General features: G+C 39.1%; 1 protein-coding gene and 1 long non-coding RNA gene across 4 annotated transcripts in view; one reads left to right on the forward strand and one right to left on the reverse strand.

Annotated features, from left to right (window-relative positions):
- KCNB2 (potassium voltage-gated channel subfamily B member 2) overlaps positions 1–11,565 on the forward strand; it is a 277,227-nt gene that overhangs the window by 229,739 nt on the left and 35,923 nt on the right. The gene's annotated exons all lie outside the window — the stretch shown is intronic.
- Positions 1–11,565, reverse strand: part of LOC116833157 (uncharacterized) — a 111,768-nt gene that overhangs the window by 46,868 nt on the left and 53,335 nt on the right. For 2 of the 3 annotated variants that reach the window (XR_004375618.2, XR_012655359.1), the window contains one exon: positions 4,493–4,654. The exons of the other annotated variant lie outside the window; for it this stretch is intronic. This is a non-coding gene — a long non-coding RNA (uncharacterized LOC116833157). Of the gene's footprint in view, positions 1–4,492; positions 4,655–11,565 lie in introns of those variants that run through there. 3 annotated transcript variants of the gene reach the window in all.

Raw genomic sequence — 11,565 nt, forward strand, 5'->3', positions numbered from 1 at the left:
CCCATTTCATGAGAGGTTGAGATAATATGTTAATGGTCCCGTTTTTCAGAGGTGTTGAGCACCTGCTGCTCCCATTGAGCTAGCTGGAATTATGAATGCACAGAACTTCTGAAGAGCAAGCCTTTATTTGTTTACTGTTCATTACAACATATTACTCTGGCTTTACATTTTCATCAGCCAACCATAAGCTTCTCGTTTCATCTTACAAACAAATTAGCTACTAGGAACTAAATGCTACATTCGATTACACCCAGAGCCACAACACCGAAGTCCCTGGTATAACTGAGAGTAGAGACTGGTTCTGGGTGTCTAATGTAATGTTTTTATAGAGTTGTGTTCAACAGTTTGATATTAAGTTTCAGAAAGGTTGTTTCTAAATATGTATTCCTTGGATTAAATTTAATTCTGTGCCTCAGATAAATATCAGAATGTCCTCCAGAGTACTGAGAATGTGTTCTGATGAATTTTAGACTATTTTCCACTTTTCTCAGAAGAGAGGAGAATAATATAAAATTCACCAGAACATATATATCTGTATATCCCTCCAGCAGCTCCCAGAGCCCTGGATTCCTTAAAAATCATCCCTTGAAAATATACACTACTCCTTTTCCAGCTTTACCATCCCCCACCTCTTCCCCGAAGGACTGATCTGTACAGCTCTTAGCCTCATGACATAGTTACCTTGACACAACTGAGAGGTGGTGTTAGGGGATGAAGTTGTCAGGCAGCTTACTGCCATTGAGAAAGGCAGCCACCAGGGACTGGGATAGGGTCTTCTAAACATCCAGGAAAGCATAACTACTGCTTTCTCTGGTGCAACTAATGCTGGGAAACTGTCCTATCTAGTTAGTCTCTTTAGCCCCCATCACTTTAGCTCCTGAGCATGTCCCAAGTGCTTAGCAGTAACAAGCTCTTTCCTCCTGCCCAGGCTGAATGAGAAGCAACTTGCTTAGTTTATAGGGTACGAGGGATTGCTTGTATAAAGAATTTACTGAGGGAGCTCCATGTCAGAGTAATAAGTTTTGTGTGTAGTTCTGAAAGTGGTGAGGCCAGTGGCCACTCTTACTTCTTGCAGGACTGAGTGCCATCTAGGCCCAGTTTTCACACTTATGGTTCTGATGGGATGCAGCTGAAGTTGCAGAAAGAGAATTGGGTAGTTTAGGCCAATCCAGGGGCTTGGGAACTAGGAGAGCTGAGGTAAGGTAGCACCCCTTGCCTTGTAGTAATAATAGTGACTTAATGCATGGCTTCCATCAAATCCAGGGTTTACGGTTCAATGGCTTTCAGCATCCCCACAATAAAAATTGTTCCAGCACTTCTGGGCCAATCCTGGGGAGGGCTTTGAATTTTGAACAGACTTGAAACTGATCTCTGTTCAGTTGAGAGCCAGTGCAGGGAGCACATCACCATGCCAAATTGCTCATGGTGACTTGTCTTGCTCCACCTACTGTTCCCTCTGTTCTCCATTCCCTTTATAGCTGGGACATAGTGCCCTTCCCCAAACCAGGACCGGCTGCTTTCTTTCCCATTTCACTGGGAATGTGCTGCCCCTCTGTCCGCTCCCCCCAGTCCTCTTGCCTCTTCCTCTGTGATCCACTGGAACCCACTGTCTCTTTTCCCTCAGTTCCACTGCTGCTGCTCCTCGTTCCAGCAGAGACTATTTTTTGTCCCTGCCCTCTATCCCCCTCTTTCTGCTCTCCGCTCCCCTCTTCTACATTTTTGGCTACTACTCCTCTTGCTTGTTTTGCCCTTGGCACTTTACCTGGCATATCGGGATAGCTGAAAGGCTCTTCTCCAGCTCCCAGTTACCCAAGCCAGCTGCTTCACCAATGACTTTATTATGCTGTTATGCATATGCACACAGCATACCTGCCAACAGTCAGGGGACACTGGCTGGGACATCATCTCCACACAGTGAGGTTTCAGATGAGGACTGTCCCACCCAATTCAGGATCTTGGCCAGATAAGTAAAATTTGTGTATTTTTCAAAAATTCTCTTAACTTGTTTGAGCTTGAAATTTGATGGAACTCTCAAGCTAAAATAAGCTTTCAGACAAACTTTTCTGTCAGACAGCAGAATACCACAAAAACAGGCTCTGCTGAAAATATGTAAGGAAGTATGTGTTCATATGTTTGGGTGACGAGAACAACACTACTCTCCTACAAACCCAAAAGTATCTATCTACTGTCTGACTTCCTGTGCTGTTATCCCCAATATGATATCAGTTCTGCCAGGGGCCTGATTCTGATCTCACATTAATGCAGATCAGAAGTAACTCCCTTGAAGTCAATACAATTACACTTCAAACTGGTGTGCAAGGGGACATGGGCCTACTGGGAGATGTGTTAGTGTAAGTGGTTGACTGCACAGTTTCATTGAGAAAGTCCAATGAGTCAGAGTCAGGACGGACTGAGAATCAGAGTCAGAGATATATTCAGAGTAGATATGGTTGATTTGAGGGGATTTCTCAGATTTGTTTGCTTGTGAAGTATGGCTTACAATCTTCAAGAGATGCACGTATAAACTGACAAATAGATTCGCATTTCGCAAAGGTAAATGTATTTGTATTTTAATCCCAGATTGTTTCACTGAGGTTTTACTGAGCAAGGGTCTTTATTTTTCAAACAATATTTGGCCCATTCATCTTCCTACTGTGATGGCAAAGTAAATCTACAAATGTAAGATGTAGAAAGGGGTTTTCTTTTTAGTTCTTAAAGAAAATTTAGTGCTTTAGAAAGGTGCTGGATTGATGGCCCCCAGAGTGCTCTATTTATCCACACAACAGGTATAGCGTTGGCAAGCTGCCCTGCATTGCAGCTTTTTGTGTGTGTGTGTTCTCAGAAAGAACAGTCACACAAATTACTTGCATCAATAATAATTATTTAAGACACAAGGTCAAAAAAGTTCCATAATTTGTCTCATGATTAATGTTCTATTCCAATAACCCTATATCTACCATGTCAAGTGATTAATGACATTGGTTCTTTTCTTTTGGTTAATGAATAGCTCTGAAGAAGAATGACAACTGCACAGTGTTAATATGTGCAAAAACTTTCTTAATGACTCAAAAAAATATAACATTATATGCTTCAGTCAAATCGCAAACCAGCTCACTTGTAGGTACATATAAAGTTGTCCATAGAAAATGGCATTGTCCACCACTTCAAAGTTGTTGTTAATTTATTTTTTTCTAAACCAAAGCTGATAGAAAGGGACCATTTGTTTCACTGCAATCATGTGGCGTTTCAGCCCTGCTCAAACAGAGTATACATATACTGTATAAAATCCAAACCTTTCCTGGGGGTTGACTTTGCACATAACTCAAATAGCAATTGCAAAACATGAACTTCAACCTCTATTTGCTCCTCTACTATGGCTGTTCCTAGTGTTTTTTCTTGCAGGACCTCCTGTGTCCCAGACCTTACTTTCCTCTACCCTTCAACAAGAGGCAATCCATTGCTTCTAATATTCTGTTTGAAGTTAAGATGTACCTGCCACTATGACTCATCAGTAATTACTCTGCATCTTTATATAGGGTTCTAGCACGTGGCATGAGGAATAATTCAGAGGAGCATTGCATTTCTATGCAGGGTCCTACAACCTGCCACCCTATTATATACCTTCCTTCTCCAGAGTAAACTCTCTGGACCAGCCAATTGAGCACAATTCCCAGAGTTCCGGGCTGATGTCAGAAGATGCAGTTTTGCAGACTTGATAGGTTTGGATAATTGAGATGATTTTCCAATAGCTACCCAGACTTCTGGGTAGCCCTGTCAATGGGGCCTCCAAATCTTTTGAAGTTTGCCCATTATAAATTTAAATCATTTCCTTCCTAATGTCTCAAGAAAAACCATTGAAATATAACTAGGCATGACTTTATGCCAAAGTCACACAGCTAGTTGAATTTTTGAAATTAAAGGAACTCTTCCTTGTTTAGATACACATGATCTCAGAAGAAAAGTCTGTGATATATGTAATGGTAAAGGTTTTTTTGTGTTTTTTCTTAAGTTGCTTGCTGTAATATACACTTGCATCTCTCAGCTGTACAATATATAGAGGACTAAAAATGACAACCATAAGAATATTAATATTGTTACTAATCAGCATAATAGTAGACCAAGGAAAAACAATGTAATAATCTATGAAAATTCTGGACATTGAATACTTTCTGAATAGGTTTCTCTCCACAATAACAGAGAAATTCATTCTGATTTTCAGTTTGGCCTTTCTCAATTCAAGAAGCTCTTCTCAGCATTTTTTTTATCTGTTCTTTTAAACCCTTTCCTGCCGTATAGGAGTTTGAATGTGCAATCTATATTACCACTTTGACAAAGACAGAAGATTGCTCTTTAGATGCAATATATAATTTTGGCATTTTAGCTCTGCCTTTTTGCTTCCTGTAGTAAAATGAATTCCTGCCACATCTGGCAAGTCAATATGTGTGATATTTGGCATTTTATGGTAACAAGATGCTCTGCTACAAGGAACATAAAACTACTTTCCAAAATGGGCATCTTGTGACTCTGTAATAAGAATATAAAATCTTCTGCTACCTTTACCCACATTTACTCCAGGAGTTTTGAAAGGTATTATTCAGCATAGGCAAAAGTGGCAGACTTACGTCCTTAAAGTGTTGTACTCAGAAGTGTAAATCTGTAAAACAAAAACAAACAAACAAAAATAGCATTTGGGATTCCAGGTTTGTTTCTCAGTGACTCCATATCCAAATTTTCTCTGCTTGGAAGTAAAAACATGGCTTTTCTAACTACCAGCCCCGAGGACTTAACCTGAGACTTGGATGTCATGCTCTATTGTTTCTGGTCCTTCCATCACCATAGTAAAGATTCTGTAATTGGAACTTCATTGACAAAAATGTTGATCATGTTTGAAGCCACACAGAATCCAGGTCACTTTTCCACACTGGCTCTACTGTAGACACACTTCTTGCTCAAACACTGTACTGCAAAATTTATGCTCTGGCAAAAAGAAAAAAATACTAAAATCCTAGTTTCAAATCACAATGGCCAACTTTGTTTTCTGTTTTTATCTGGGAAGGATGTGAGAATAGAATAGATGACACCTAGTCAAGAAAGTGCAATATGTCCCACATAGCCTCCCTGAGTTTAATATGAGAATTCATTCATTTGGAAGATGCATTATAATCGTGTATATATCATCCAAAACCAAAGGGAACTTCACTGTAAAAGCAAGCTGAAGTTACCACATTTGTTGTTTAATGCATCTTTATTTTCTTTACATACCATATGAAACTAAATACATAAAATATCAGGAAATATAATAAGCAGTAAGACAAATTAATCCATAAGACTGTCAATGACCTACAATGTGTAGCAGTGTAATACATAATACATATCTGTGAATTAGACTATGGAGATCAATTTACAGATGTAGAAATTAATCAAAAGTAACCAACAAGCCAAAATGTGCTTTTCCCCCTGAAGTAATGACATAATTAAGGCCAAAACATTGCAGAAACAGATCACTGCATAACAACCATTTTGAATTGGGAAGAACCTACCATCTGTAGTTACCCCCCCCCCCCCCCCCCCGCCCATTAAAAGGATCCATAGAGCTGCAGTGCTTATTAATCCTTCTGTGGAATATAGATTCCCTTCCTGGAGCTCAAATTTGATGCTAGAAGCCTTAACAAAACAATGACTGAAGCCACTATGTGCTTTTTTAGCTTACTTTCTGTCTCTCAAAGTGGCTTTGTTAGTAGCAATCGCCTCAGCTAGGAGGGTATCAGAACTTGGAGCATCTGTGTTTTTCTCACAAAAATAAAGTGATTATTCAAATGTACCCACTGATTATTTAATAAATAAATAGTTTTCCACAGTTCACAAGATGTGGCATTGCCTTCTCTCTGTCCTAATCCTAAAGCATCCCGAGGAGACTGAAAAGCATAAACTGGCACTTAAAATCTGTCATACGTGCACAGAGCCGTATCAGAGGTCCATGATACTTTTCATGTTGTATCACTCTCTTATAAAAGGAAAGAATGCCTCAAAAACCACCATTGCATGATGGATTAAAGAATATATTTCTGAAACCTATAGAGCGTCTGGAGAAAATCAACCAGATAACGTGACACCCCACTCTCTGAGGGACTCAGCATCCTCTTGGGTTAAGAGGTCTTGTACTCCATAAGAAGAAATGTGCAAAGCCTCTGCTTGGCATCCATGCACATGTACAAAGCAGTACAGAGTTGGTGTCCTTTCTTCCTCAGATGCAGTCTTTGGGAGAAGAGTATTTATGAATGTGCTACGCGAGTACTGCTTTGCACTTCCCACTGCATAGCCTGTCAGGCATGGAAGACTGTGAGAAAGGAATATTTCCTTCTCACCTGTGAATTCTCTTTAATACCCTCCCTGTCCAACAGTCTGACTCTACCCAAGGAGGATTAATTTATCTCAGAATTTAAAGTTGTTGGTTCTCTCCTCTGTTCTCTCAGATTAGAAAGGAAAATACATGTGCATCCAGGAAAATGCTCTGTTCGAGAGTCATAAGTTCGGTGACCTATCTTAGCTATGTTCTTGGAGAATTTTTGAGCATTGGAAGCTGTCATTCTGGTGTTCACCACCAGCAGAGTGGTCATAGCCTCATGCTGGCTGTCAGTCTTTGGTCTGAAAACTGAATTTCCTTTACCAAATTTTTCTCTTTTTTCATTACAAAAAGACAGCCAACTAAAAAACTGGGGGAACAATTTTTTTCTGGCATTCAAAAATTGTCCTGAAAAATGCTTACCATTTTCCAATCAGCTCTAATTTTCAATATTTCTGACACATAGTGAATGCTGAAGAATTTGGAAAGACACATGGGTCTGATTCTCCATTCTGCTACATCAGTTTTATGCTGAAAACTGACGGAGTTGCACCAATATGAAACTGGTGTAGCACAGTAGATCTTTTTTTCCTTTTGTGAATATGACAGTGGCATGCAACAGTAGATTTATTCTCTTCTCATGCAACCAGCATAGCTTCCTAGTGATGGTGCTTCAATTTACTAAATGAGACCTGAGTTTGATTCCCAGTACAAGTCTTATTCTAAAGCCATTCTGCATAACCAAATAAGAGCTGTACCAACAGTTCTGGAAGGAGTCTCGCCTATCTTTTTTACCCATAAAGATGGAATGAGACCAGCTTGGAAAGGGGTGAACAAAATAAGGGGATCCTGGTGTTATGAGAAATACAATGGACGAACCAGGAAAAAAATGATTCCCAAATATGCATTTCATTGGATCTAAGAAACCTGGTATGTTAATAAAATTAGCTTAAAATTTATTGAAATTTAACAACCCTGAGATATAGTTTATATGTATTTATTCTATAAGCTCTCATTTTAAATCTTCAGAGTCAATGGGTATGCAACATGAAATAGATGTCTTTTCATTCTTACTATGTTGAGATGTTGTTTACTTTTTCTTGCCGCTCTTTTGCACTTGGACGCTTTTCCAAGTCAGTGGGAACTGAGTACATGGAAGTACTCCTAACAGCATATGCTGTTAACCATTGTATGAAAGGAAGGCTTGAGAAAAGACTGTTCTGGGTGACTGATTGCACAGGGACCATATAAAAAAACTTTATTTTCCAGTAAAGTAATTTCATCCCAGACTAACCCTATTTGACTATTAATTGTATATTTTTAATTACTTTAAAAAGCACTAGCAATCCAAATTAAGCTCCAGGAATTTAATGTTGTCTCAGACTCCCAGAGCTGACATAAATTAATTAAATCTTCCAAACCAATTCACTTTGTTACATTTGGCACATCTGCAATTTTTTGTATAATAAAACATTGCATAAAGATTTAGTAAATTTATTTAGCACATGCCAGCAATGCAGCCCAAAACTCTAAATGCTCCTAAATTAAGACCCTGATCTCCCAGTACTAAAGACCTGTACTGTGGATCTTTAACAGGACAATATATATACTGACAGCTGGTATATTTGGAGCAGAAGTGAAGATAAGCTTCCCTTGGCCCTCCCTTCCCACCTCTTCCAAAAAGAAGGGGGGGAAAAGCCATTCTGAGTGTTGTGATTTTAGAAGTAATTTCATACAGGAAGGATAAGTATGAAGAATGCAGAAAGAACTCATCCCACTGAGCAGAACTGAAATGAGTTAGAAATGTATTTTCACCATCTGCTGCTCTCATGAAATCTGAGGATTTACAAATTGCAGTTTTGTAGAAAACTAAATCTGAGATTTGGTGACTGCTGCAAAATCTGTAACCTTGGGGCAATGTTCTGATATTTTAGACATCCATATCAGACATCCTAGATTAAGTTAAGTATCTTCTGTGGGCCATGTGGGGTGAATTGTCTGAATGGTTAATTTTTACGGTGCACAACCATAAAGAGTAAAATGGCCACATTCTGCACTCATATACAGTGATATACACATGGGGTAATACCTAAGTAACAGAGAGCAGAATTTGGCCAAAAACATATAACAGGGGAAGTCGATACAAATGGCATAGGTGACCTGAGGCAGCTACAGTTGATTTAGCAGATACTTGCTCTAAGTACTGAACCATTGCCACAGCACAATGTAAGCATGCAGTTACAAGCAGATGACACCTAAAATTAAGCTGCATCTTTAAGAAGCCTGCAGCAAATTACTTCCAGAGTTTCTTCGTTCGTCTGTTATGACGAGTGATATTTTGTATTCAACTTCCTGTGGTTACCCCAAGATCTGCTGAGAGAAATGGCCATCTGTGCTGACCCCCCATGCCTCTACATTGCTACCAGGCCCAGTTTGGATAGAACCAAAGTTTCAGGGACTTCCTTACCAGCCACAGATTCCAAAACCCCTTCTCAAAAGGTATTTCACGATATAAAAGGAGAGCTATCACAAGTTAAAAAAACAGGGCCAGCATTAACTTGCATCTGCTTAGTCTTTGGGTATGATCATGGAACAAAGCTGCACAAAGGATATACCCACCCTGGTTTCAAATACGGACCAGCAAAATACCCATGAGGACCCAGGGAAAGCATAGGAAGCATGCATGGGGCTGAGACATCCCCTTTCCACACCCTCCCTGACCAAGCTGACTGGGCTGTACTACCCTCCACTTGTGGAAGCTCAAAGTAACGCTAGACTCATGAATCTCTCTTGGGCAGATGCTAGGCACATAATGCTTCCTGCTTGCCAATTGTTCTGAACTGCATAGTAGTTTTATGATGTGCACAAAAGACTAAGGAAGACCACTAAACTCACTTTCACTCATGACCGCAGGATCTTTTTTCTAAAGTTCTTTTAAAAGCCCTTTTTTTTAAAGGGAGATAATTAACATGAGAAAGAGGAGCCCCTGCTTAAGTGTATTACTTCTGAGGTCAAACTTTCCATCAAATCAGTATCTCTGAGGGTATGGAGTTGGCTTTCCTCTTCCTATACAATCTCTGTTCATATGACCAATTTCTCCTACAGTACAGCTACTTGTATTCCCATTCCTGCTTCCGAGTAAAGTTAGCTTTAATAGTTGTGGCGTTATTATACAAATAAGATGGTTTCTTATTGTTTCAATAAGAAACTAGGTCTGACCTACCATAGACCATGAAGGGGCAGTGTATTTGATGGAGTATAATGCAGCTTCTTTAGTTTTGGAAATATTCCAGAGAGAACTCTAGCACAGGAAATCCCTCTTAAGTGTCCATTAATGTTTAATAAACTGTATTCTAATGCCGTATATCAACCAGGCAAGTTTTATTTGCATCTGTTCTCTCTGTTTGGCATTTGATGGCTTTATTTAAAGTGAGATATAGTTCAATACTAGTATTCTTGTTCACTAAACAGCACTATAAATAACCATGCATGCAAAGCAATAGGTAACATTTTCAGTGGTAATGTAGGCTTTCCTGTACAGATTTAACCTACTGGTCCAACACATCATTGGCTGTTCTCAGACGTTTTGAACACAGCATTCTGCAGATCAGCTGTAAGTACCATCATAAGGCATTTATATTGAAATAATTCTAAAATTTCTGTCCTGATTGCATTCTGATCACTAAAAATCACTAAAAGGATGTGGGTGTGGGTATGGCTATGGGTGAGTGCGTGTGTGTGTTTCTTGTAATACACTGTGTCTTAATATAAATTTCTCGATAGCTACAAAGACATCAATGGGAACTAAAAAGCTCAGACAGGATGCAGTCAAGATATGGTCCACTGACAACAACTAATAATGTCAATCATCTGAGCTGGCTGATGTGGGTGTTAGGGGGAGAGGAAAAAGATAATTTTCTGTTGTTAATATTATTTTCTAAAAATGGACCACGTAGAGACTCTTTTTTCCATGGAATTTGCATAAAATAGCTGCAAAAACTATTCAGTTTTGCCAGAGCTGCTCCAAACAGAGAGATTGTCAGGGCAGAGGACAAGAATCTAGAGATGTACCAAAACCTGACAAATTACTCTAAACCACATCATCACAATTGATACAGTGGCGACCAGATCCAAACACATTGTGCTTTGGTGTTTAGCCCCCTCAAGTATTTCTTTTGTCCTTGGAGAAGATCTTTATTTCATTTTGTGGGAGGGGTAGGAGGAGGAATGGCTATCACAGTTGGTTTTGAGCCTGATTCTAATTTAAATTAAGGTCCCTCTCTCTACACCATGCTGGTTATTGCAAAGGGGCCTTAAAGTAGGTGTACATATAATTTATAAAGCCTAAATTACCACTGAAAGTAGTAAATCAGGCTGCCACAACAGAGTAAAGTGGACTTTGTGTAACTGAAAATCAGGCACTTAATCTTTAAGCCGTCTAGAAGTCATGAAATTCTGAACTGTAGAAACATTCCTACAAGGTGTACTCAAAAAACACTCTATAGAACAGTTAAGTTTGACCACTGGCTAGGTAACTAAACTTGGTAATCCTCCTTTTCCCATTCTCTTCACTACTGTGTTTATTGCAATCCCATGCTGTGTCATGTCTAATCTGGATTCTTAAATCCTCAGGGCAGAAGTCTGTCATTTTATTTGTCTATAAATGATGCCGTGCAAACAATAACAAATAATTGAACTGGTAAGACAAATCTATTGTGTAATGCCATAGAGTCACACCATACAAAGGAAGACTTTTTAAGAGTGATATCATAGCCAAGGTAAATACTAACTGGCCCAAGAGACATCACTTCCAGTACCTTCTATAAATTATTAGTAACAGTATCTACTTTGGTATTTGGATTGCCCCCAGCACAGTTCTGAGTGCCTACGGGTCAGGATAATAACAATGCTTCAGTCATGTCAAAAAAGATATATTGGAATTGGAAAAGGTTCAGAAAAGGACAACAAAAATTATTAGGAAAATGGCTTCCATATGAGGATAGATTAATAAAACTGGGACTTTTCAGCTTGGAAAAGAGATAATTAAGGGGGGGGATATGATAGAGGTCTATAAAATCATGACTAGTGTGGAGAAAGTAAATAAGGAAGTGTTATTTACTCCTTCTCATAACACAAGAACTAGGGGTCACCAAATGAAATTAATATGCAGTAGGTTTAAAACAAACAAAAGGAAGTATTTCTTCGCACAGTCAACCTGTGGA

This window comes from Chelonoidis abingdonii, chromosome 2 (assembly GCF_003597395.2).
Source record: "Chelonoidis abingdonii isolate Lonesome George chromosome 2, CheloAbing_2.0, whole genome shotgun sequence".
Classification (NCBI taxonomy): Eukaryota; Metazoa; Chordata; order Testudines; family Testudinidae; genus Chelonoidis; species Chelonoidis abingdonii.